General features: G+C 44.3%; 1 protein-coding gene across 5 annotated transcripts in view; it reads left to right on the top strand.

Moving 5' to 3' along the window:
• Nucleotides 1-27,479, top strand: part of GHR (growth hormone receptor) — a 213,743-nt gene that overhangs the window by 48,324 nt on the left and 137,940 nt on the right. Inside the window, exon 1 of one of the 5 annotated variants that reach the window (XM_054715289.1) lies at nt 24,757-24,762. The exons of the other annotated variants lie outside the window; for them this stretch is intronic. The gene's annotated coding sequence lies outside the window, so the exon portion shown is untranslated. Of the gene's footprint in view, nt 1-24,756; nt 24,763-27,479 lie in introns of those variants that run through there. 5 annotated transcript variants of the gene reach the window in all.

Below are 27,479 nucleotides of genomic sequence, written 5' to 3'. Positions count from 1 at the left end.
ATGGCTCTCCCCCTTGGCTTTTCCATTTTGCCGCATTTCCCTGGAGGTTGACTGTCTTGAGCTGTCAGGGCATTTGAGATCCTTCTTGATGCTTGCTTTGTTTCAGATATTCTTAGGCTCCCTACTGAGCAAAGCCACCCATTCTCGCTGCTTCAGCCCACACGGCCCAGTCTGCTTCTTACCTGGCCCTCCTGCTGCTCGCCTTGAAGGGACTCTCTTTCCTTTGCCGAGTCCAGCGATTTTCAGCTGGTGTGTGGCAAGACTTTTTTAAACAAGCAATACCTGACTTCTTAGTCAGGGCCACTGACCTCTTTACCCCCCTACCTTGTCAAATTAAAAAATGACAACAGCCAACGTAACAATAGCCGTCAGGTGTGAATGAATCAAAATTATGCTTAATTTTTTTTCTTCAGATCAGCAAAACATATTTTTGGTGTGCTGCAGAATTTTAGTAATTAGTTCATGGGTGCCATGCCATGAAAATGGCTGAAAATGGCTGGCCTAGGGCCTTGTTTTCTCAATAATTTGACACCAAGTCATAAAACACTTTAGACAGAGGCCTGCTTAGCTTATTAGTAAGCAGCAGTGAGTCTGGCTTGATTTCTCCTGAAGTCAGGAGATCTGATTGGAAAGGAGAAAGGAATGATTTATTTGTTGATTTGGAAACTGATTTTTATCAGCCATTCTGAGGCAGTTTAGCAGATATTATCTCATTTAAATCCCCATAAGAACCCTGCAAGGGAGATAAGAACATACTTCAGGAAACAGACTCAGAAAAATTAAATAAATTGCAAAGTTGCCATGGTATAAGTATTGTAGTCTCCATAACAGCAAGTGTCGCGAGCTTCTTCGAGCTTTCTCTTCATTTCATAATCCTTACTACACTGCCCTCTTTCTTGTGCTCGAGAAACAGCTGCAGGGGATCCAGGCACATGCTTCCAGGCCAGAAGAAGGGTAGAGAGCAAAAGGTAAACAGCTACCCAGCCAAGTTTGTTCTCTTCAATGTCCTACTTGGTGACCAGGGTACATACTGTTAATCAACGTCATAGGGCCATCCCTTTCTGCAAGGGAATCTGGAGAATGTGGGCTTTCTGTTTGTTTGTTTTAAGGTAGGCACAATGCCACCCCCATAAAAATGTGTTCTGTAGGAACAGAGTGGGGGAGAACTGTTACTAACTAGACAACGTAGGGTCTCCTCCAAGAGGTCCTTCTGGTCCATGGAAAGATTGGAAATCTCTGGTCTAAACTCTTCTGGATCTTGCTTTTTCTCATGTGATAGAATAAAGGTTAGTATACCTCTCTGATCTCCTGGTATGGGGCAAAGAATGATTTTCTTAGGGCTTCCGTGGTAAAACAGGGCCCATGCCAGGGAGGAGCGGCCGCTGCTGTCTGGCCTCAGTCAGTGTGGAGAAGGTGAAGATGCCCATGTCTCCGAGCTGGGTATTGCCAACAGGTGTCTCGTAGACCAGCCAGCAGTCCCTTCGGTGGGGAAGGCCACTGGGAACTACTGGGTCGCATTAGCTTGGCAGAGACAAATGTAGCACCTACGGAGCCCTAGCAGGTAAGGAAATGGCCTGACACCTACCACTTGACTACTGTTGAGTCAGCAGCCACTTTTCTCTCCATTTGCCATCCCTTGTGGCTCTTTGTTGGTTGCCCAAAAGCTTCATGCCTGGGTGAGGCCTCTGAGGTGTAAGGGGTTTTCACCTTGATAAGGAAGTTCTCTAAGTGTCTGAGTTATCAGACCCTGAATCCTCGCCGCATATCTGACTACCCACAGCAAAGTTGTGTGGTTGCTTTCCTTTTTCTTTTTCTTTTTTGCTGCCAGGCATAAAGCCTCAAGAGAACAGTGTGTCCTAAGAAAAAAGAGTTTCAACCTGCAAAGAAAACAGTCCACCCTGTTTGGTCACCTGAGAGAATCAATCAGCTCAGGAGGGCTGGACTGGCTTTCTGTTGCTCTGCAAAGGGGCTGAAACTTAGTTGAAGCACCGTGACTAGACCCTCTTTTAGAGGAGAAGGGAGGGGATTTTAAAACAGAATGCCAGACGTGTAATAGAGTTCAGAGGTCACAAACTCAGGGAGCCTATAGCATCTTGGCAGCTAACATACATGTGTGCAATGAGCCAGCTACATGCAGGCCAGTATGTGGCTCCTCTGGAGAAAGTGTGGCCAGAGAGGAATGCTGGTTCTAACCTCGCCCTTCCTTTCTTCCTCCCTTCCTTCCTTCTTTTCCTTCCTTCTTTCCTTTTTCCTTTCTTCCTCTCTCCCTCCTTCCCTCCGTCCCCTCTCCCTCTCTTCCTCCCTCCCTCTTTCCCTCCCTCTCTCCTTCCCTTCTTCCTTCCTTCCTGTCCTCCCTCCCTTCCTTCATCCCTCCTCTCTCTACACCTGGGCTTCTCAGTCTTGGCACTATTGACATTTGGGGTCAGACTATTCTCTGTTGTGAGGACAGCCCTTCACACTGTAGGATGTTTAGCAGCATCCCTGGTCTTTACCCACTGGATGGCCAGTAACACACCTCCCCAACTTGTGGCAACCAAAAGTTAACCCTGGCCTTGCCAAATGCCACCAGGGGAGAAAAGTCTTCCTGGTTGAGAACCACTGCTCTAGGCTAAGAAAAGCAGCCAGATTTGTAAACACAACAGTGGGGGGAGGGGCCATGGCAAAAAAAGGCCCTAAAGATGGGCAAGTCCTGAAAACGACCTCTTCTGCAAGCTAGACTGGCCAAGCGCTTAGAGAAAGATCTGGAAGCACCATGGGTGATTTCGCTAAGCTCAGCAGCTTTTCCACGTATCATGTTAACTGCTGTGAGACTGAGAGGATAGGTCTCATCCAGATCATGCTTAAAGCATTCGTCCACACTTCTGAGAAGGTACGCTGCTCGTCCATCGGCGTTTTTACATGAAAACTTAGCTGCTGGAAGTAAGGGATTCGTAAAACAGGGACCAGAGATCTTCAAGTCCATGCCTCATGTTTTATAGGATAAGACACTGAGGTCTAGGGACTCTGTGTTGTAGCACAGTTTTTCATGATAAGCCTCAGTGAGTCAGACACTATCCTGGAATTTTCAACAGAATCATTATTGAGTAAAATGCTAAAACTATACTCTTATGGCAATTTCTGAGATTTTTAGAGATGTTTTACAAATATATACAGTGTTCTTTTCTCCCTGGTGTCAGTTCCTGATCTAAAGGAGAAAGGAAGGCAGGCAAATGATTGGATTCAGATGGGGCTCAAGTGGAAGATGAGCACATCACGGAGAGAAAGTACAACATGTTCTGGTATGTGCACACTCTGATTACAAGGTGTGCCGCCTGGTGTGGTGCCTCAGCTCTGTCTAACTTTAGTTGTGACTGCCAGGGTCTCTGGAACAGAACTCTCCAGAGTCAGGCATGGCTCTCATTCTTCACCCGCCATGTTCCGAATTTTCCCTGTGCCCAAACTTCTGAGCAATAAGAGGAAAGCTTCCCACTGTGGCATGGTATGAGTTCACTGGAAGACGTCAGGAAATGCCTTTGACCTTGTTTTGGACTTGAGGGTGATGGAAGATATTGGAAACTGTTATAAATGTTCCAACAGGAAATTTATTAGAACTCAGAACAGCAAGCCTATCTGTGCTTCAAGGGGGTGGGAGGATAGATAGGGGTGAGCTGTGGGGAAGCATTAAGGACACATTAAATGTATACACTGAATGTGTACACAACTCTGATTGGGTAGACCATAAAATTGGATTATGTGTCCACATGTCTCTTACATGGTTTGTAAATATGAGACCTATGGCCCTATTAAGCATCATGGTCTTTTGTTTTAGCTGAGTTGTGATGAACTTGGGATTGTCTTTTTGGAGTTATCTTGCGAAGCAATAGTTTGTATACATTTCTCAGGTTAATGATGTTACTAATCTGGTTTGGGAAGTAACACAACCAGATTGAGGCTGACTGTGGGCCCTGGTCCAATTCAGCAGATCCAGTGCCCAATTTTTAATGGGAAGAGAGGGTGCTGGGCCAGGCAGGAGGGAAGAAGGGGGTCAGCTTCTAAAAGAAAATAGGTCAAGAACTCATGTAACCTGCCTTCACATCCCTCAATTGACCCTCCTGCCTCAGTCCTCGGTACGAGGAGCCCTGTGTTCTCCCGAAGACTGAGGTGTCATGCTCGCTTCCTCGGCACACATGCCAAAGGCTGAGGTGTCTTCTCCAGCCCAGGGCCAGGATGCAAGGACTGCCATCACAGCGCCTTCCCCAGAGACTAGTGGGAAATTCTTGTCTTACATTCTGGGTCTCTTCCTTCTCTCAAGAGGGGCTTCATTCTCTTTCAATGTGAAAAGAAAAGCATCAGCTAGTGCTGCCCCTTAGCTAAGCATGGCTCCAGGTTCCTAAGTGCCCAACGTTCAACAGCGTCACTCAGAGCAGTTGGAAGTGGCTCTGTTCTCAAGGACAGCTGGTTTCACCTGCACGCCTCTCAGGCGTGCCCTGCCTTGGGGGTGCTTGAGCAAGCTCGTTGGGTGTTGTTGACTGTAAACGAAAGCAGCACTGGCGTAGGCCTAGCCGGAGAACATGCTACCATTCTGCTTCTTAGAGCTGAGGAGCAGTTCTCTTCAAGCCCAGTTCTTGAACTGAAGAACCAAGGGCAATTAAAGAAGCAAGGACTCACTCCCTGCCAAGGGACGGAATCCAGGCACAAGTCATTACCTGAGCAATTTTGTCCAGAGTTGGCTCGTCTCGAGTGCTTCCGCATTCACGGTTTTGTGCTGTTACAAGGCATTTTTTAATACTGCTGTACACTCAGCAAACAGTTTTTTGAGCATCTGCCCAGGACCCAGTCCTGTGCCATGCATGTTCAAAAGAAACAGGTAGCATTGTCCTTGCACTTGGTTTTGTTGAAAAGATAAGGCTTCCAGTCATAAAGCAATCCAAGAAGGAGCAAGTGACAAGCCACGTAGGAGGCATTGCTCAGTGGGAAGGGCCCAGGCTTTGGTGTCAGGTAGACCTGGGTTTGAATCACTTACACTGTGTGGTGTGGGCCTCAACTTCCTAGTCCATAAAATGGGATAATAGTAACTAGTATGGTATGCTGTCACATTGGACTGCTGTGCCGATTCAATATTATGCATAGAGCACTTACTACAGTGCCTGGCACACAGTAAGCACTTCTATTATTATTGTTATTACTATTATTAGTCAGACAAATAGAGGGCTTTGGTAAGTCACTTAACTTTATCTCACCATCTGTGCAGATTACCTATAAACCAAGGAGAACAGTCTTTCTACAATATATTTTACCTCTAATATTCCATGGTATTTTGAACTGAAATATGTTGAGCAAATACCTTAACAGATGCTTCTCCTTCTAATTCTAATACTAATGCTAACAACAAAACCTCAGTGTTGATGAGGACTTGCTCTGTCCCAGGAGCCGTGATGGGCTTGGCAGTCTTTGTTATTTACTTATGTGACACACTCAGGGAAAGGGGTAACCTTGTCCTGTTTCCTAGACTATATTTGGCCTAATTTAATATTTCTAAAGACGGGGTATATTATGGAATTAATTAGTATATTTGATGTGATCATGCTTTTCTTGTTTTCTTTCCCAAAAGCCATTTCAGAGTGAGATAGGGCATCTTTATAACAGATGTACCTGTAAAGCAAGGGAAATGAATATTTTTTTCCTATATTTTGAATGATAAACCTGGGACTTAGAGATGCTAAATTACATGCCAAAGATTAATGGAGTCACTAAGGCAAAGCCAGAATTTGGACTGATACTGGTCTTGTTTTGTCCACTCTAACATATTTCTTAGGAACAAAGGTTTAAAAAGTTGCTAACAGCCCTAGCTGGTTTGGCTCAATGGATAGAGCATTGGCCTGCAGACTGAAGGGTCCTGAGTTCAATTTCGGTCAAGGGCACATGCATGGGTTGCAGCCTCAATCCCCAGTAGGGGGTGTGCAGGAGGCAGCCAATCAATGATACTCTACTCTCTTATTATTGACTAGAAGCCCAGTGCACGAGATTCATGCACTTAAAAAAATTAAAAGTTGCTAACATACAGTCCTTTGTTGACTTCATTTTTCCAAAGCAAAATACTTTTGATCCATTTTGCTTGGGTGAACTGCAGATTGCCTGTTTATTCTTAACAGGAATATGCTCTGAGTCCTGCTGGCAGGACTTGATAGACTGTGGATCTTGTGCAAGGTATGTTGACGTCTGTCTGATGTTGCATCATCGGTGCCATTGGTCAGTCTGCAGAGTTATTTTCCTCAAGGTAAGAACCTCCTGGAGTCATAGATTTTCTTTAGAAATTTCACTCTGACCTGAGTTTACCTGCGTAATTGCGGCAGGTTTTTCCCCAGGCTTTTCAGGATCCTGGGTCCTCACAAGGAAATAGGACTGCAGTCTTCAAGGTTGATCATTAAGCACGCTCATGGAAAATTAACAGCAGTATTCTTTGACCCCAGTCTTTATAGCCCAACTAATCTTGGGTAAATATAAGATTGCATTACTAATCTTTTGACATTTGGCACAATTTAGCTATCCAACAGGCCCGTTGTTACTGTTGAAAACTTTTTGAAGTGTATTAAAACTCTTCTCGTTTCCTCTGAGTTTTATTCTTGGAAGAAAGAATCTCAGGGCCTTTTATTCAAGCTAGGAGACCTTCCCAAACCATCTTATCACTAGCTGATTAATTGTCTAGGATATCAAATCAGCTCTGTCATAAAAATAATTACAGTTCCAGGGTCACCATTAATAGAACAAGATTTCAGCAGTCTTTTGAATGACAGGTGACCACTAGCCTTTGTAAGTGTCCTTTGATTCAGGAAGTGAAAGTTGTATTGGGGGGAAAAAAAGCTATTTGTAGACCTGGTTCCCTGGTAAGTCATTCTGAAGTTCTCAAAATAAAGGGCTCTGTTTCTATTTTTAACAAAACATGGGTGTAAGCATACTCACCTGGAATGAAAGAATGAATGAATGAACAAGTGAATGAACAAACAAATATATTGCACCTATTTGGAATTTGCTTTTTGTTCTTGCAGTTTGAGCACCAAAGTGCGGTTGTAAAATCGGTGGAATTCAAAATGGTGTCAGTCAGGGTCCTGGCAAGACACAGAGTCTAACTTAGGAGGTTTGAGAGACCTTAAGGAAGGGGAGATGTGCAGAAGGGTGGATGGGGTTAAAGTCACCAACAAGGCACGTTGAGGCACTGGGGAGGCCATGGGAGGCCGTCACCAGCCCTAGACCTCGGGCAGCAGTAGGAGGAAATGGTGCTTCTCTAGTTCTAGGAGAGCAGGAGCCATGAGGGGGGACTTGGGCTCTGCCTGACCACAGGGATTGGGAGGAAGTCATCCTGACCTCTCTTTCAACTTTCTAATTGCCATTGTTCAAACCCATAGGAAGTCAGCCAGAAGGGAGCCTGGAGAGTCAGTCTTAGCTGTCAAGGTGTGGGGTGTAGGAGGAAGGACCTAGAATGGATCTGTCAGGGGAGAAGGGCCAGACAGAGAAGAAGCAGCCCAGAGGGGAAATGCTATTTTAGAGCCCCAAAGAATGGTATATGCAAGCTGCCAAAACAAACTGCCAAAGAAGAATGGTATATATATATATATACATATATATGTATTTTTAATTTCTTTATTGATTAAGGTATCACATATTTGTCCTCATCCCCCCATTCCCATCCCACACCCCTCCCCACACATGCCCCCCCCCCCCCGTGTTGTCCTTAACCACTAGTTAGGCTCATATGCATGCACACAAGTCCTTTGGTTGTTCTCTCCCCTTTACCCCCACCTTCACCCTACCCTCCCTCTGAGGCCCGACAGTCTGATCCATGCCTCCTTGTTTCTGGGTCTGTTCTTGTTCATCAGTCTATGTTGTTCATTATTTCCCCTAGATGAGTGAGATCATGTGCTAATAGAAATAACTTATAAGAACCGAAAATGAGAAAAGCAATAATGGTTATGCTGACAGGCAAATGAGTCAGTCTGTAGTGAGTTTCTTTCTGGGCCAACAGTTCTTTTGAGACCCAACTTCAATGTCAAACAGTTCCTTATGTGTACATATCAGCAATGACATTTCAGTTCTGGATGGTGGACAAATGGTGGTAATGTAGGTCCGACTCCCTCTGGTTTGGTCCTGGGCAACCTGCAGTGAAGCACAGCTGCTAACTGCTAGAATGGCAAGGCGACGTCGGCATCTTCCATCTCTGGACTACTTCTCTAGTCTTCATGGCTGGAGTAGTCCTGTCGATTCCTCTCTGTTGCTGGAATCCACATGATCTCGGAGTTGTTTTCTGAAAATATACAATCATATTCTCGACCAAAAGTTAATAAAGGAATATTTTCTATAAATTTGACTTGGGATCCTATTTCATTTTTTGCCCAAATGATTTTCCTCTGGCTTGTTTTGACACCTTGTGTGTTTTTCATGGGTGTCTTGCTTTTAGCCTTACAATTAATTTTCTAAAGTATTAATTTTCTAGATGTAATTTACTTACAGGATATTTTTCCTTACATGATATTCTTCTACTCTCCCCCCCTTTCTTGATTTAAATATTAGGAGGCTTTTGAAAATTTTATAATGTAGTCTTGATGGCTTTTAAATTTTAATTTTTTGCACTATAATATTACTGTTTTAGGTTCATTACATGGTGCGCAATTTTATCATGAGATGAACTACCAATAAAAATTTTAGTCAACACTTTAGGAACACCTTTTTATCCAGTACAATTAATTTTTCTAGTATATTCGCTTGTTTCAACTAGCCAATTTAAGTTTGCCTGAAAACTTGACTACTATTTTACTGTCAAATTTAATACTCTTAACAACAATCTTATTTTACCCTGTAAATATTAGTGGAAATGATTATTTGCCTTCTTGAGTAGTTCCTGAGCATTCCTGGTAGTAGGCTGGATTTAGATATCATAAACCCATTTCCCCACACCATGGGTACAAGACAACTCAAACAATTCTTGTTGGAGTGAGAGGACAGCTGCTGTCGGCCAAGTCTCTGTCGGTCACCTGGGACCTGATCTGAGCTGGGCATGGGAAGCATGAAGCAGCCATGGGGGCAGGAGACCTCCCTCAGAAGGGGCTAAGGTTCAGGCCCCTGCAATGTTGGGGGGGTAAGGTTCTGTGCCCCACCTCTGTTGACCCCCAAATTCTCTCCTGATGGCCCCTCTGCGACTGTGCCTGTCTTAGGTTGTTCCTCCCCTGAGGAATCTTACCCGTCTCTGGCTAACCAGCCATCTTCCGGGGCCAAGCAGGGTGATGTGAGTTTCAGTTTTGTCTCCTTGGTAGCCTATGCCCCCGTGGCCTCCATGCCCAGCACCTGCCTTGGGATCCCCTTGCCTGCTGGCGGGGCCCCAGCACTGATCACATATCTTGGGGAACCCAGGTTTCTTCTCCAGGGAGGGCTCAGTTCGTCCCACTGGGCGAGAGACAGATCTATGGCACCAGTCATCACAAGACTTCAACCTCGACATGAACAGACAGCTCTTGCAACAGCTGTGAGCAATTGAATTGTGAAAAGAGGGTCCCTCTTGGCCTAAAGGGTAAGAGGGACCAATATAGAATGCTCAGGTGCCTACCCAAGAGGCCCTCTACACAATGAAAGGGATTAAATCTTTACATGTCCTTTGGAAATTGCTGCCAGACATTCAAAGAATCAGTTTGTAAGTTTGCTTGGGATAATTGTATATTATGCTGTTGTAATTCTAAAATATCAACAGATGTGTTACGTTTGTCTCCAAGCACCAAACAGATGATTTTTTTTTTTTTTATCCTCAAGGGTGCGAGGAACTATTATAAGTACTGGGGGTGATCCAAATCTGGGAAAAAATTTAATGACAGTGTAGAATAATATCATATAAGGATATTCTTAGTTCTAGTCCATGGCAATTCCCTTTCAAACTGGCTGTCCATTTCTTTTTATATAGACAAGGTCTTAGTACATTTTCTGCACCTCTTCCGGGGGCAAGTAGTGATAGTAGTGACATCCTTTCTTTGGTGTCCTCACAAGCCAGAAACCTCTCTTTAATTGTACACCCAAAGGGGCATTGTTTTGATTTTGTGTCATACAAAAGGGAAGCTGGGTGGAGACCCCTGTGTATTTATACTTTCTTGCCCCACCCATGGACCTCCTGGATGACCAAGGTATTTGGTATTATTGGTAACTACATTAGTCAGGGGATCAGCCCACGTAAGGGATCTTACCCATGAAGGATCAGGAGCATAAGTCCAAAATACTTACCCTCTTGTCCCAGGTAAAATTACCGTACATCTGATGATTGCTAGCGTGGCTAGAAAGGCGTTCTCAGGCATTCTTGGGTTTCTGGTTACCTCACAATTTCTTCCTTGAGGTTTGGCGTTCTGATTGATATTTCTCTGTTTCTGGATCTATTTTTTTCCCCATCAGTTTATGTTGTTCCTTATATTCCACAAATGAGTGAGATCATGTGATATTTATCTTTCTCTGCCTGGCTTATTTCACTAAGCATAATGTTCTCCATCTCCATCCATATTGTTGCAAATGGTAAGAACTCCTTCTTTTTTACTGCAGCGTAGTATTCCATTGTGTAGATGTACCACAGTTTTTTAATCCACTCATCTGCTGATGGGCACTTAGGCTGATTCCAAATCTTAGCTATAGTGAATTGTGCTGCTATGAACATAGGGTTGCATATATCCTTTCTGATTGATGTTTCCAGTTTCTTGGGATATATTCCTAGAAGTGCGATCACTGGGTCAAATGGGAGTTCTATTTTTACTTTTTTAAGGAAACTCCATACTGTTCTCCACATTGGCTGCACCAGTCTGCATTCCCACCAGCAGTGCACGAGGGTTCCTTTTTCTCCACATCCTCTCCAGCACTTGTCATTTGTTGACTTGTTGATAATGGCCATTCTGACAGGTGTGAGATGGTACCGCATTGTTGTTTTGATTTGCATCTCTCTAATGATTAGTGATTTAGAGCAGGTTTTTATATGTCTCTTGGCCTTCTTATGTCTTCTTTCGAAAAGTGTCTATTTAGATCAGTTGCCCATTTTTTGATTGGGTTGTTTATCTTCTTTTTGTTAAGCTGCATGAGTTCCCTGTAAATGTTGGAGATTAAACCCTTATCGTTGACATCATTGGCAAATATGTTTTCCCATGCAGTGGGCTTTCTTCTTGTTTTATTGATGGTTTCCGTTGCTTTGCAAAAGCTTTTTATTTTGATGCAGTCCCATTTGTTTATTTTCTCTTTAGCTTCCATTGCCCTAGGACAGTGATGGGCAACCTTTTAAGCTTGGTGTGTCAAACTTCGCCAAAAAACTGAGCATAACTCGGGTAGTGTGTCACTTTGAGGAAAAAACTAACTCCAAAACTCTAGTCGCAAATGTTTCATCCTCAGGAGCAGCAAATATTTCATCCTCGGCATGCGGCTGCTTGTCATCAGAAATGGCTATGCGTGTCAGGGCTGACACGCGTGTCATAGGTTCACCATCACTGCCCTAGGAGCATTATCAGCAAAGAAGTTCTTTTGGCATATGTCAGAGATTTTTCTGCCTGTAGATTCCTCTAGTATTTTTATGGTTTCCTGTCTTATGTTGAAGTCCTTGATCCATTTTGAGTTTATTTTTGTGTATGGTGTAAGTTGGTGGTCTAGTTTCATTTTTTTGCATGTATCTGTCCAATTTTCCCAACACCATTTATTGAAGAGACTATCTTGACTCCATTGTATGTTCATGCCTCCTTTGTCAAATATTAATTGAGCATAGTGGTTTGGATCGATTTCTGGGTTCTCTATTCTATTCCATTGATCTATATGTCTGTTCTTGTGCCAGTACCAGGCAGTTTTGAGAACAATGGCTTTGTAATATAGCTTGAAATCTGGTATTGAGATCCCTCCTACTTTGTTCTTATTTCTCAGGATTGCTGTAGCTATTCGGGGTCTTTTTTTATTCCAGATGAATTTTTGGAAAGTTCGTTCTAGGTCTGTGAAGTATGCCGTTGGTATTTTAATGGGAAGTACATTGAAATTATAGATTGCTTTGGGTAGTATGGACATTTTGATGATGTTGATTTTACCAATCCATGAACATGGTATGTTCTTCCATCTGTTTATGTCTTCCTCTATCTCTTTTTTCAGTGTTGTGTAGCTTTCTGTGTATAGGTCTTTTACCTCCTTAGTTAAGTTTATTCCTAGGTATCTTAATTTTTTTGGTGTGATGGTAAATGGGATTGCTTTTTTAGTCTCTCTTCTGTAAGTTCATTATTGGTGTATAGAAATGCCATAGATTTCTTAGCATTTATTTTGTATCCTGCTACTCTGCCGAATTAATTTATTAAGTCTAATAATTTTTTGATGGAGTCTTTAGGGTTTTCTATGTACAGTATCATGTCATCTGCAAATAAGGACAGTTTTACTTCTTCTTTTCCAATTTGGATGCCTTTTATTTCTTCTTCTTGTCTGATTGCAATTGCTAGTATTTCCAACACTATGTTGAACAGGAGTGGTGAGAGTGGGCATCCCTGTCTTGTTCCTGTTCTTAGGGGAAATGGTTTTAGTTTTTGCCCATTGAGTATGATGTTGGCTGTGGGTTTGTCATATATGGCTTTTATTATGTTGAGGTATGATCCTTCTATTCCCATCTTGCTGAGAGTTTTCATCAAGAAAGGGTGTTGGATTTTGTCAAATGCTTTTTCTGCATTAATTGATATGACTATATGGTTTTTATCTCTCAATTTGTTTATGTGATGTATCACGTTTATTGATTTGCAAATATTGTACCATCCTTGCATCCCAGGGATAAATCCTACTTGGTCGTGGTATATGATCTTTCTGATGTACTGCTGGATTCGATTTGCTAGAATTTTGTTGAGGATTTTGGCATCTATGTTCATGAGGGATATTGGCCTGTAATTCTCTTTCATTGTGTTATCTTTATCTGGTTTTGGTATTAGGGTGATGCTGGCTTCATAGAAGGAGCTTGGAAGTGTTCCTTCTTGTTGAATTTTCTGGAATAGTCTGAGGAGGATAGGTTTTAGCTCTTCCTTGAATGTTTTGTAAAACTCCCCTGTGAAGTCATCTGGCCCCGGGCTTTTGTTTGCTGGAAGCTTTTTGATGACTGCTTCGATTTCTTCCATAGTTATCAGCCTATTGAGATTTTTAGTCTCTTCCTGAGTAAGTTTTGGAAGGTTGTGTTTTTCTAGGAATGTGTCCATTTCCTCCAGGTTGTCTAGTTTGTTGGAATAGAGTTGTTCATAGTATTTTTTGACAATCCTTTGTATTTCTGTGGGGTCTGTTGTTATTTCACCTCTTTCGTTTCTGATTTTGTTTATTTGGGTCCTCTCTCTTTGCTTCTTGGTGAGCCTGGCTAGAGGTTCATCAGTCTTGTTTATTCTTTCAAAGAACCAGCTCTTGGTTTTGTTGATCTTATGTATTGTTTTTTTGGTCTCTATGTCATTCATTTCTGCTCTGATCTTTATTATTTCCTTTCTTCTGCTCACTGTGGGCTTTTCTTGTTGCTCCCTTTCTAATTCCTTGAGGTGTTGAGTTAGATCATCTGTTACCATTTTTTCTTGGTTTTTGAGGTAGGCCTGTAGAGCTATACACTTCCCTCTCAGGACTGCTTTCATTGTGTCCCATAGGATTTGCAATGTTGTGTTTTTATTGTCATTCGTCTCCAGGATGTTTTTAATTTCTTCTTTGATCTCATTGATAACCCAATCATTGTTTAATAGCATGCTATTCAGTTTCCAAGTGTTTGAATTTTTTGGAATGTTTTTATTGTAGTTTATTTCTAATATTATGCCATTGTGGTCTGAGAAAATGCTTGATATAATTTCAATCTTTTTGAATTTGGGGAGACTTTGCTTGTTACCCAATATGTGGTCTATTTTTGAGAATGTCCCATGTGCACTTGAGAAGAATGTATATCCCATGGCTTTGGGGTGAAATACTCTGAAGATGTCATTTAGGTCCATCTGATCTAGTGTGTCATTTAGAATTGCTGTTTCTTTGCTGATTTTTTGTCCAGAGGATTTGTCCATTGATGTCAGTGGTGTATTAAAGTCCCCTACTATGATTGTATTGATGTCGATCTCTCCCTTGATATCTTCCAGGAGATTTTTTTTATGTATTTGGGCGCTCCTGCATTGGGTGCATATACGTTTACCAGAGTTATATCTTCTTGCTGGATTGTTCCCTTTAGTATTATGTAGTGGCCTTCCTTATCTCTTATTATGGCCTTTACTTTGAGGTCTATTTTATCTGATATAAGTATCGCAACCCCAGCTTTTTTCTCATTTCCATTTGCCTGAAAAATGTTTTTCCATCCCTTCACTCTCAGTCTATGTGAATCTTTTGCTCTAAGGTGGGTCTCTTGTAGACAGCAAATATATGGGTCATGTTTTCTTATCCATTCAGCTACCCTATGTCTTTTGATTGGTGCATTTAATCCATTTACGTTTAATGTTATTATTGATAAGTACCTGTTTGTTGACATATTTTTCCTTAGTGTTTGTGTTTCTTCTTGCCTTTTTCTTCCTTCTTTTTACAGCAGCCCCTTTAGCATTTCTTGCATTGTTGGCTTGGTAGTGATGAACTCCCTTAGCCCTTTTTTGTCTGTGAAGCTTCTGATTCCACCTTCAATTTTGAATGATAGCCTTGCTGGGTATAGTATTCTTGGATTCAGTCCCTTGTTTTGCATCACTTTGTATATTTCATTCCATTCCCTTCTGGCCTAGTGTGTTTCTGTTGAGAAATCAGTTGATGTTCTGATAGGAGATCCCTTGTAGGTAACTTTCTGTCTCTCTCTGGCAGCCTTTAAGATTCTTGCTTTGTCGTTGGTGTTTGTCAATTTAATTATGATGTGTCTTGGTGTCGGTCTTTTGGGGTTCAACTTGTTTGGGACTCTGTGTACTTCTTGGACTTGGATAGTTTTTTTCTTGCCAATATCAGGGAAGTTTTCTGTCATTATTTCTTCTAACAGGTTTTTTATTCCTTGCTTCTCTTCCTCTCCTTCTTTTATCCCTATTATTCGAAGGTTGTTTCCTTTTGTGTTGTCCCGAAGCTCCCTTAGGCTCTCCTCTTGCTTTTTAAGTCTTCTTTCCAGTTGCTGCTGTGTTTGTGTGTTTTTTCCTACCTTGTCTTCTAATTCGTTGAAGCGGTCCTCAGCCTCTTCTACTCTACTCTTTAAGCCTTCCATTGTGTTCTTTATTGCAGCTATGTTGTTCTTCATGTCCTCTTGGTTTCTTTTTATGTTGGTGACATTTTCATTTAGCTCCTTATAGTTCTCATTGAGTTGTGTGTATTTGTCATCCATCCGTTTAAACATCCTTATAACGAATACTCTGAATTCTTTCTCTGTTAAGCTGCTAGCCTCAAGTTCATTTAACTCCCTTTCTGGTGATTCCTCTTTTTCTTTCCTTTGGAAATTTCCTTTCTGTCTCCCCATGTTTTCCTGTAATGTTTTAATTGTAGATCCAATTGCTTTGCTACCCAGGTTCTTTTGGTGATGGTGCTACTGGTGTAATCTCTCAGTTCTCCTGGGCTTGGTAATCAAGTGTAGTTCCCTACTTGAACTATTTAGGTTCTCTTGATGTAGGCCTGCGAGTTTGAGAGGCACAGCTGTGGTGTCTAGAGGTCAGCAGTCGTGGAGGGTAGTATCCCAACTTTTCTGTCTTGCACCCTAAATTGAAATTACCCTTTCCCAGTGGGGACTCACAGTGGCTCCAAGGAACCATCTGTCGGGGTGATGTGGCTCAGGGGGCCTGCACCCTGGAAAGGCGTGACTGTGTTGCCCCAAATTCTGTAGTTGTGGGGTGGGCAGACTCAGCTTTTGCTGCTGTACCTGTGGTGGATAGGTGCTTACTCCCAGTGGCGGTCACAGGAGCACCCGCGGAAAGTTTGCCAGCGAGGCACACTGAAGCACTCTGGAGAGCACTGGCAGTGTAACTGCATAATTGAAGTGCCTAGATGCTAAAGGTTTTTTTTTTTTGGCAGTTCCCCTGGCCTCAGGGAGTATTCAGATTCTATGGGGATAATCAGGGTGGAATCAGGGTGTGGCTATATTGGTTGCCTGGAGACTGGAGGGAGGGGCTATTTCTCAGGATAAAATGGCGGCCGGGGATCCGATGTGAGTCAGCACCAGACACGCTTCCACTTCTCCTGGACCTGTTCGCTGCCTACCCTCCCTAGATTCCACAACTCCACCCCTTCTCCTGCACCCCAGCTGTGGGTAAGTGAAAGGTCCTACGAACTAGGTCCAGTGGAGAAAGACGCAGGCCCCGGCGCGAGGAGGGACCGTGTCTTTACCAGCTCCTCTCTTGCCGGCACTGCGCGGTCGGGCAGTTAGCTCTTCAGGGCTGCCTTTGAGCTCAGATCCCAAATCAGACTCCAAGGTCTAAAATCTACTACCTCCCGCAGTCCCGTGGACCCTTTTTCTCACAGTCAGACGCTTTGCCTGTCCTCAGGGACGCGGCTTGGCGCCGTGTAGTTTTCCCCTGACCTTCTGGGCTTAGAGATCCGGCAGATTCTATCGCACAGATCCTTGTTTTACCTTTTTCCAGGAGATCTCTGCCCTTCCCAGCTGCAAACTGTCTCACCAGCCGCGTCTCCTTCACCAATTCGGGCTGGATTCCTCTCGTTTCAGCTGCTCCCTCTATTTCCTCCTGGATAAGGATCAGGACACATCTGCCTATTCCGCCACCATTTTGTTCTCAGAAGAATGGTATATTCAAGGATAGCCAGGCCCTGACCTCATTTGACCTTGAGTTAGCATCCACTTTCTGGAACTTCCTTTCAAATCCACTTGTTGTGACCCACAGGTTGAGAATCGCTAGCAGGGTCGCCTAAGACCATCGGAAAACACAGATATTTACATTATAATTCATTAACAGTGGCAAAATTACAGTTATGAAGTAGCAATGAAAATAATTTTATGGTTGGGGGGTCACCACAACATGAGGAACTGTATTAAAGGGTTGCGGCATTAGAAAGGTTGAGAACCACTGGTCTAGAGAGAAAAAAATAAAGAGGGAAGTTGTTGAGACTCTCTCCAGGAAGTTCAATAACTAGGGATAGAATGAAGAGTTGTAGGGAAGCCTAGAGGAGGCTTGTGCATGAAATGACTTGCAGATGGTTTCGCAGCCACGTGGTCATGTTCGCTCCCAGGGCCTGCCAGCCCCCATGGTCTCCTGGAGCCTCATTTGAGAGCAGGGGTGGTGATCTCTTCATTATAAATATTGAGCCTCAAAAGATGGTCACTCTCAGTGTTTTGGGGTTATTACACATCTCATTCATCTCCCAAGGGGAAGTTTGTGTTCGATGTTACTGTGGTTTCACCCACTAGAAAGGGGAAAAGAAACATTGATAAAGAAGGGAGAACAGATAGCACTATGTGATGAAAAGTATATCTGTATTTCTCATTTGCTGGATGACAATTGCTTAAAGCCTGTGCTGGCTGACTCTCCATTCTCAGCTGACAAAACCAAACCTCTTTATCACACCATATTCCATGGTTCCCGCTATAACAAAATACCACCAGCTGGGTGGCTTATACGCAGCAGAAATGTATTGCTCACAGTTCTGGAGGCTGGAAGTTTGAGGTCATGGTCGGGTGACAGTGCTCTTCTGCGTTGCAGACTTCTCCTTGTGTCCTCACCTGTGGAAGAGGCCAGGGAGACTCTGTGGAGTCACTTTTATAAGGGCACTAATCCCTTTCATGAGGGTGCCAGCCTCATGACCTAGTCACCTCCCAAAGGCCCCACCTACTAACACCATCACCTTTGGGTGTCAGGATTTTAACATGTGAATTTGTGGGGAATACACCATTCAGGCCATAGCAGTTCATTATCATAATCTTCTGTGCTTCTCTTGCTTCATCATACTTTAACCTGGCAAAATCCCAACTGAGATTCAATCCAGCTCTCTGCCTACACCATGCCTGTACCTGAGAGCAAAATGACCCTGGAGAGAACACACATGCTGACTGGTTTCACTGTAAATTCACAGCCACCACCTCACTGAGCCCTTAGTCATGACTGGCAATGCGCCCATCGCTCCCTGGTTGGTTCACTTTCCTACCCTCCTACTTAGCTATTGCACATCTTGTCTTCTTTCCTAAGCCTCTCACACTCACTCCCCACATCCTGCCTCTGTGCAGATAGCTTTTCTTCCAATACTACTGCAGAACAGAACAAAACCACCCAGAGGCCATTCGGAGACTCTCCAGCTCCCACCACACCTGCTCATCTCGCAGAGCAGTGGCCACAGCTGTGCCTTCCTCCTGTTGACGAGGCACTTCTAAGACACACCTCTCCTTGACACTTGCTTTCCCGCTGGCCTTTATTCAGGATGTTACCCCAGCCATGTTTCTCCTTCCCTCTTGTATTAATCTGTTTTCTTTCTCCACTGGATCATTCCCATAATTCCAAAAAAATGCTATATTCTCCCAATGTTATAAAAACTAAACATTCGGCTGTTGACTCTATGTCTTTCTTTAGCCATTGCCCTATTTTGAACATCTTTTTTTCAGCAAAACCCCCTGGGCAAGTTGTCTGTACTCCATTGATTGTGATGGGATGGCATTTGGAAACTGGGCTTGGTCACTGGGATGATCCCGGCTGCTAAATTCAGTAGCACAACCTCAACCTTCACCTTCATGGCCTGTTGGATCACCTGCCCTTCTTTATTTGGTCTCCAGGATGCCACGCGTACCTGATTTTTCCTCACACCTCACAGGTCTTCCTTGTAAGTTCTCGTGTTGTTTTCACTCATCACTCCAACCTCTAACTTTTCTAATGACCCAGGAACCAGGCCTCAGGCCCCTTTTTTCTGTACCCCTTTGCCACCAAAGGCACCCCTCCTCCCATCCCAGGAACCCAAGCTCGTGTGCTAAGAATTAAACATGAACTCCAAAGGCTTTGTAACCTGTGTTCTAGCTCCTGGTGGGGTTGCTAGAAAATCAGTATTTGGTGGGAATTTTAATACATTTGCTGTTGTGGCTTTAAATAATATTTTATACAATGAAAACTTCCTAGTTAATCTCTCCTGGGGTCTGGACCTGTCTGTTCAGCTTCCCAGTTGAAATCCGCAGTCGAGGCTCTGTAGTCCCTCAAAATTGACCCTCCCAAAAGGGAACTCATCGCCCTGAACTGGGTCACCCTTCAGTCATCCCCATCTCAGATGGTGACACCTCCATCCTTTAGTTGCTTAGACTAAAATGTATTGGGGTCATCTTCACTCCTCTCTTTCTTCATTTCCCAAAGCCTATTCATGTGAAAATCCTAACCAGTTCCCATCATTTCCTCTGCGACCTTCCTGATCCAAGCCGCATCCTCTCTCACCTGCATTACTGTAAAGGCCCCAGCTGGTCTGTCTCCTCTGCACCTGCCCACCCTCTCTCCATCCACCCTACACCAGTGCATTTCTGCACGTCGCATCATCACATCCTCTGCTCTGAGCCCTCCAGTACTCTCCCCTTGCTCAGTGGCCTATAAGGCCCTTGGTGATCTGGTCCCCTGTAATCCCTGACTCCCTTGGCCAGAGGTTCTTGCTATAACACTATGTATGTGTCTTGTAAAACTTTGTGTTCTGCAATATGTACTCTAAAAATGCAGGGCTTATGAGAACATTGAGACTAGAGCAGACCTCACCTGCCTTATACAGCTTTAGAACTGCAGGGCACTTGGGAGAGCCGGGGAAGGGGGCACATTTCTGGGGACTCAGCTCGGGTGCAGCTGCACATTTTTAATTCTCTTACTTGGAGCCAAAATCATTGCAGCCTGTGTAGCAGCCGACCTGAGGGCTGCCTCCTTTCTGCTTCGGCTGGGTTTCTACTCCTGCTCTTCTGGCTCCTTTTGCCTAAGAAAAACCTTGTTTCCGTGTGATACCCACATTACCCTGCTATTTACCAATAGCCTCTGAGCTAATTGCTGTTCTGAGAGACACATGTAACAGAACAGCCTGTCCTCACTTACTGTCATCTTGGCTCGTTCCCAGATGTGTCAGGCAAGCACCTAGCCTTTTGCCCTGGCTCTTGTCCTCACCCAGAGTGCCCTCCCTCCAGAGCCCTCCCGGGGGTCTGCATCTCTTTCAGATCCTTATTCACACTCTTCCTGGGGAGCGTGGGCTTCCCCGACAGCCCGTCTAAAAGGGCAACACCCTCACTGCCGCCCAGACATTCTCTTCTGCAGGATATCATGGATCTTTCTCCATGCTGCTTAGCGTCGCCTGGGATAGATGACTCACTTGTTGCCTAACCCACGGCCATGAGTACATGAGCTCTGTGGAGGCAAGGGTTGGGCGGGTTTGTTTCATTTGCTTCCTCTGTGTTTCTCTGCAGTATCTTCTGTGCCTGGAACATGGTCCTGCATGTGCAAAGCATTTTGTAAGGATTTGTGGGATGAATGAATGAATGAACTCTTAAGTTCTTTAGAATTCATCTGAATTTCCTTCTTACCTGCAGAAGAAATAGTCCATCTGCTTTTGTTTCTGTTCTGATTTGGGGTATATGTTTGTATGTGATAGGACAGTGGCTTTTTCAAACCTGGGTTTCCTATGTTCTTTGTTATGCGTCAGACTTGCATGCTGGTTCATGCCTGCCATGCTGGGCTCGTTCAAACTTTCACAGCTTTGGTACTTAGTCATTTATTAAAGGGGTGTCCTGGGAAAATGTAAGATGCAGGTTGTGTATGCCTACTTGTACCCCCCTACCAACCTAAGAACTCCTTCTCCCACTAGCCACCCAAGCTCTTGTGCTGCCAATCAAAACTCAATCCGCAGGCTTTTCAGACCTTGCCTGTGCGCTAGCTGCTCATAGGTGGCTGGACAATCATACTTTTATGAGAATTTGAACACATTGCCTTCACACGCATAGCCAGTCTCAATGTCTGGTCATAGAGTAGGTCATTCCATCACTCCAGAGTGGTGGCCCTGCTGCAGGTTTGTGCTGATGCTATAGGGACAGGGACATGGTGAGTAGCTCCCTGTTATTTGGGGCAAGGCTGCACAAGAGTGGTGATGGGAGCAGTTGGGGGAGGTGAGTATGATAAGTACAGAGGTTCTTGATACAGAGAATGGTGGGGGAATCAACATGCTAAAAGGCACAGAAATGGACAGGTTCCTGGTGGGCTTGTTACTGGGATCCCAATATTTGACCTGTCTGCCTGGCTCAAAGAAATGCACTAGCAGGGGTTTGCAGTAGAGCAAGAAAAATAGTTTGATATTGAATTGGCCATCCCAGAGGCGGGGTTACAGATTAGGGCAAAGTCACAGAACCCCGTGGGTTAGAGGTTCAGGCTCTTACTGAGAGCTGATTGGTTGGAGGTAAGTAAGGGTAATAAATCATTTCTTCAGGTCTTGAGGACAGCTCTGAGGTCTGCTCCAGCATCCCTCTATCTGGTCTCATAGGAAAGTGGCCAGGGGGTCATTCCACCTTAGGGCTCAGGAGCTGAAACATAACTTAGGTCAAGATGTTTTCTTTAGCCTGCAGAGGTCCAGGTGGTGTGACCACTTGTCAGGACTGGGCTGTTGTCTTCTGCTACCTTGGGTGTTGCTGAGTATAGTGGGGCTGGGAGGGGAGAGGCTAGGTCTCTGAGGGGAGAAAGAATGTAAGAGAGGAGGGGAGAGACATGGAGATGATTTCTAGAGCTAGGATTAAAAGCTAAATTTAATCAAAGTTATAAGGACCCTCAGTTCCAGATTTGGGGAAGAGTGTGGTGAATCATCCAGCACAGGCAAGGGGTGGGGAGGAGTGTAGGGTGTAGGCTAGCTGAGGAGAGAGGTGGGCTCATATACCATAGAGAGTTCTAAGTGATATGACTTCCCACTCCTCGTTTTTCCCAACCAATCCCAGCCTTCTTGAAACTGTCAACTGTAAGCTTATGTGGCCTGTGCCCAGTACATAGATGGGTGCCTGGCATGTATAGAAAGACCTATTGGTTTCATGAATACATATGTATATACATGTGGTGTATATATTTATATACAGATGTACATTTGTATGCATATATATATATATGAATGATCTATCAATATATCAATATTTCTACATTTTCTCTACAACAAACTAATTCTGTATCTAAATCCTTGACTAGCAAGTTGTCCATTAAAAACTAGCTTCATAGATTCTTAAGGTAATGGCACAAGTTGACACTTCATAACATATTTTGATGTGACCTAAACGCTCTGACACTTTCTCATTTACCAGTGCTGACCCACCTCTCAGTTGGAGGTGATAATCGCCCTCCAAACATTTTTTAACACCCTGAAATTCTTGCTTTGGTGTCCTGAACTCTTGGCTCTGTGAGATTTTTTTTTAAAAATAATCTGAGAAAGAAGGTTGAATGAGAGAGATCCTTAGTTGGGGTCTGTGATGAAAACAATAGCCCGCAGTAAGCCACGTGGGGTTCTGCCATTGACAGGCGTATGTCATTACCATGTTCCTCCACATTTCTGCATCTCAGTAGACTAATGTAGCCAAATTTTAATAAGCAAATGATCTCTAGAGACCAGATGCTTTAACCCCCTGAATGTACCTCTTTGGTGAGCTTTAAAAACTGTGGAGGGGCCGTTATTTGGGAGAAAAATGCCCATTTAGCCTTTTAAATCATACTTCCCAGGACTGGAATTAGAAGCACACAACTTCTTGCGTAAATGCCTTTGTAAATGGTCCCGCCTCTGGGCTTCTCTCTCCGTGTGGAGGCCAGCTATCTTTGGCCGCTTCACAGCTCATTAGCAGTCCAGGGGAGAGGAAACAGATGAGATGAAGCTTAAATATGTCACATTGGTTATTTCTTAGCAGCTCTGATAAAAGGCTTAGCAGCAGGAGGTTAAAACTCTACTAAAGAGGTTTGAGGATTATCTGTGACTTTAGTTTATGGATGTTACCTTCCTCCTTTCCCCTCCTCCCTTTTTCTAACGATTAAGCATGAGTTGGCTGAAAACATTAATGAGGCCAATATAAAAATATTTTACTATCCTGTAGGTCCTTGAAAAAATGATTTTATTACTTACAGGAAAATCAAAATAAAATAAGACCTACTTTGCTCAGAATGTTATTTTTCTCAGTCAAAATTGGCAAGCTCTTGAAGACAAGTGGCTAATTATAGTAAAAGATTTGCTCAAGTCAGTGGATGCCTCTGACCTATGTTTTGGATTCTGTAGGCAGGAATTTGGCTGCTTACAAGTGGATCCTGATGCAGGTCCCCAGACCAGATTTATTCTGCAGATCCCCCAGGAGCAAGGGCACGGCTTTGGGTGGGCAGACCCACATTGAGGTTCCACATTGAGAAGATAAACTCACACTATACTTCTTGGTGGGATCTCCAGTTTTGCTTCTCTAATAATCAGGTCTCTCTTCCCTCCTGTTAGGATTTATGGTCCTCAAAAGCAAGTTTTATCTGGATTTATGCAAATGACCAGTTCTATGTGATGATGGACATAAATGGGTCGAGGTGCACAAAGAAGGAAACTATTCAGAGACATGGGCAAACTGTGAGACCAACATAAGTGGGGTAGCCAGTGGACAAGGTGCTGGATTTGAGAACTACAGGTGGAAACTTGGGGCACAGGGTAAGTGAGGCAGGCGCTAAGGCAGAGACTGGCCTGGGATCTCTACTGAGGCAATGCTCAAGTCTGGCCCTGGAACTCTGTCTTGGTGAGGACATTGGTGAGGTTTCAAGGTCATTACAGAATGAAAGGGATGGACGGAGAGAAAAGATTATGGGAGGGTCAGTGGTGTCCCTTTCAGTCATATGATCCCAGTTCCATTTGATCATGGAGCTATAGAAGGTTTCCTTTGTTTAGTCTCCATCACCCGAAGGCAAATTGGGCCTTTAAGGACCAGTGAGACACTCCCTGTCACTGGGAGTTTTTGACATCTCAGAGGAGGCTGACTGATGGGGACAGGGGATGAGGACAGCTAAATCTTAGACAGTCTTAGGAAAGGAGGCCTTGAGAAGGCAGTTCCCTTTTATCAAGAGCACAGAGTAAAGAGTTGGGAAGAGCCAGGCCACAGGGTCATCAAGCATGATGCAGGCTTAACCAACATGCAGTCTCTCACACAGGTAGGCACTTAAATGCATGTTTGCTAATCACATGTTAGCTGCTGCCATACGCCCTCCCCCCACCCCGCCCTCCCCACCCCCCTGAGCTCATCAGAGTTCCATAGAAACCTTGAACCTGGTCCCTTGCGGAAAGCCAAAGGTGACTCTAAGGGAAAAGGGTTGCCTATCCAGAAGGCAGCTTTGCCTTCCTGGTGAGAACAGTTTTCTTCTCCGCGTGGTTTACCTTGGCAGAGGCCAGTGTCTCTTTCCTGCAGACGGCTACTGTTTACAGCTCTTATCATGTTTTTCCTTCTCCCTCTTCCGCAAGCGCTCTTCTTTCCTTAACTACCGCCAGTTCACTGGGGGAGCTGCTTTCTGAGCCACTGCCTTCCCCTTTTCCGTGGGATCAACGTTGCTGTGTCTGTGTCATCTCAGCAGCGTTGGCCCATGTGCCCTGGGTGGTTGCTCAGAGGAGAGGTGTGACGGTGGACACAGGTCGGGGACCGGCTTCATGATTTCATGCATCTGGCAGTCAGGCCTCATTAAGATCCCGGTTCCATTCTGTTGGATTTCGTCTGGGACCTGCTGGAACGCGGGCTGGAGCTAACACTCGGTGGATGTAAAAACAGTAAGCCAAGAAGCTTGCACTTCTCTCGGCTGGAGCTGTTTACTTAGCTGGAGCAGGTTTAGTGGGTGGCCTAGCCTTCGCAACCGGTGAAGACAGAATTGAGCCGTAAAAACTCGGGTAAAGGAGGCCAGTAACACTCTTTCCATTTCTTTAGCTTTATCACAGCTTATAAATTAGTTCAGTGGGTGTGTTGATCTTCTAGGAGCTAGTACGTTAGCCTTCTCCCCATCAAGTTTAGTTTAAATCCATGAGCTGTGCCCACTGAAAGCGCTTCCTGACCCGTGAAACGAATGACAATAATGTGTTAATAGAAACGATGACTCTCTTTGGCTCATTTTTGGAGTAGGTCCAGAGAATGACTGTGACCGGGTAGATTTTTGTTGTTATTTACTTTTTGTTTATTCATTTGAGTCATTATAACCTTGTTTTTTGTCAATGTGCTCCCACCTGAGAGAGGCAAAAGGCTTGAAGTTAGTACAGTCAAGACATAAAACCTTAATCAATTGCCCATTACTCACCACCTTCAAAGCATTTTACTACAGTGAGAGTTTATTAGATTTCTCTCAAGCGTACCAAAGATTAAGATTAAATTCTTACATGTCACAGCTATTCTTCTACTTACTGCCTAAAAAAACCCCACAAAAAACAGTTCACCTTTATCTTAAACACCTAAGCCAAAAATCCCTTAAAGAGGCCGAGCAGTGGGTGAGGACTCTGGAGTCAGATGGGCTATTGGAATTCTGGTTTTGCTGCTTCCCAGCTGTGTGACCTTGAGCTTCAGGGTCCCCTTCTGCAACAGATGATTGCAGAGCCTCTTCTTAGGGTTGTGAAATGAGGTAATGCATTTAAAGAGCTAGAACAGTGTCTCCCCTGTAGGGGAAGTATGGGAGAAACAGTGAAGGGAAGAGACAGGACAGTCCAGGGGTGGAGCATGGGGTGGGGGCCGGGGGTAGGTGAGAGAAAGAAAGAAGGGAAGTGGAAGAACCTCAAATATAAAATGGCTACCCTTTAATTTTTCCCAAGGAGAGAGAAACAGATGTGCTGATGTGGTTTTGAGAATCCCTAGCATCGCCCTAACCGGTTTGGCTCAGTGGATAGAGCGTCGGCCTGCGCACTCAAGGGTCCCAGGTTCGATTCCGGTCAAGGGCATGTACCTTGGTTGCTGGCACATACCCAGTAGGGAGTGTGCAGGAGGCAGCTGATGGATGTTTCTCTCTCATCGGTGTTTCTAACTCTCTCTCCCTTCCTCTCTGTAAAAAATTAATAAAATATTTTTTTTTAAAAAAAGAGAGAGAGAATCCCTAGCATCACCAGCAAAGGATGGGAGCTTGAGTCAAAGCCGAGGTGTGGCCTGGGTGATGTCTGCTCCGGCCAGCTGCGTGGTGGACCCTGTGGTCCATGGCTCCCTATTGGCACATGGGACTTTATGGACATGTGTTTGGGGCAAACTTTGAGACCTGATTATTTGCACTCGATTGCCACAATGTGTAATTAGTTACTGGTGCTGGCTAAGGGTGTCAGTTTAGCATTTCTGGCAGAAGAAGCATGAAGTTTAATATTTGAAGGCATCTTTTGCAGGCGGTCTGCCCTGGCTTTTGTTAGAGCACTTAGGGTGGCATGGAGCAGCCAAACCTACTGGTTAACTCATTAGAAGTTTATTACTTAGAAATTCACCTTCTCAATTCACTTTATCAGGCCATAGCTCTTTCCTCTAAGAGTGACACTAAATGTGGGTTTCATATCAGTGGTCTAATTGGAGGGCTACGAAAATACATTTTGGAAAGACAGTAATAGCTTAAGAATGTTCCTTACGTGGAGCTTTCCTTTCTAAAACATGAACTGAGCTATATCAAAACAGTAACTAGAATTTGAAATAAGACTGCACTACTTGGTTAGAAGCTCCAGGTGGGTAGGAATGCATCTGTGTTGTTCATAACTGTAGTCTTTGGGCCTAAATCCATATGCAGCTCAGAGTAGGCACTCACATGCTGAATTGATGGGTATGATATTTAAATTAGCATAGCTGTCCCTTGGGATAATAAGTCAAAGGGGAATATATATATATATATAAATATATATATATATAGAGAGAGAGAGAGAGAGAGAGAGAGAGAGAGAGAGAGAATATGCAAATTAGCCGAGACGCCGTAACAGTCAAGACTGGCTAAGGAGGAGGCTGCGCACACAGATGGGCAGGAGGGGATTGTGTGCGCGGTGAGGCAAGCCACGGATGGCACAGGTCCAGAGCGGACACACACAGGGGGGCATGCCCCAGCCGCCGCTGCGTGGCTGGAGCAGGCCCAGAGTGGACACACCAGCAGTCCCGGCTCTGCACGTGAGCTGCAGAGGAAACACCTTTTCTGACTGCTCATTGGCTATGCTCCCCATACACCACTCGCAGTGTTCTTGGTAACTTGGGTAATAAGAATCCAAGAAGGTGATCTAGGGTTTTTCCACCTCACTCCTGGAGGAAAAAACGAAGATCCGCTGCTGGAGGGGATAAGAAATGTCATATCCTGCCTTAGCCAGTTTGGCTCAGTGGATAGAGCCTCGGCCTGTGGACTGCAGGGTCCGGATTCAATTCTGATCAAGGCATGTACCTAGGTTTCAGGCTCCTCCCTGGCCAGGGCTCAAGTCAGGGCTCATGCAGGAGGCAACCAATTGAAGTGTCCCTCTCACATTGATGTTTCTCTCTGTCTTTCCCTCTCTCTTCCACGCTCTCTAAAAATCAATGGAAAAATATCCTCAGATGAGGATAAAAAAAAGAAAGAAAAAAATGTCATATCCTATGAAAGAGACATCTTGAAAATGCCTAACGAAAGTTGTCATTTTTT

This window comes from Eptesicus fuscus, chromosome 4, assembly GCF_027574615.1.
Source record: "Eptesicus fuscus isolate TK198812 chromosome 4, DD_ASM_mEF_20220401, whole genome shotgun sequence".
Taxonomy (NCBI): domain Eukaryota; kingdom Metazoa; phylum Chordata; class Mammalia; order Chiroptera; family Vespertilionidae; genus Eptesicus; species Eptesicus fuscus.
This window is presented reverse-complemented; position numbering and strand designations above follow the sequence as displayed.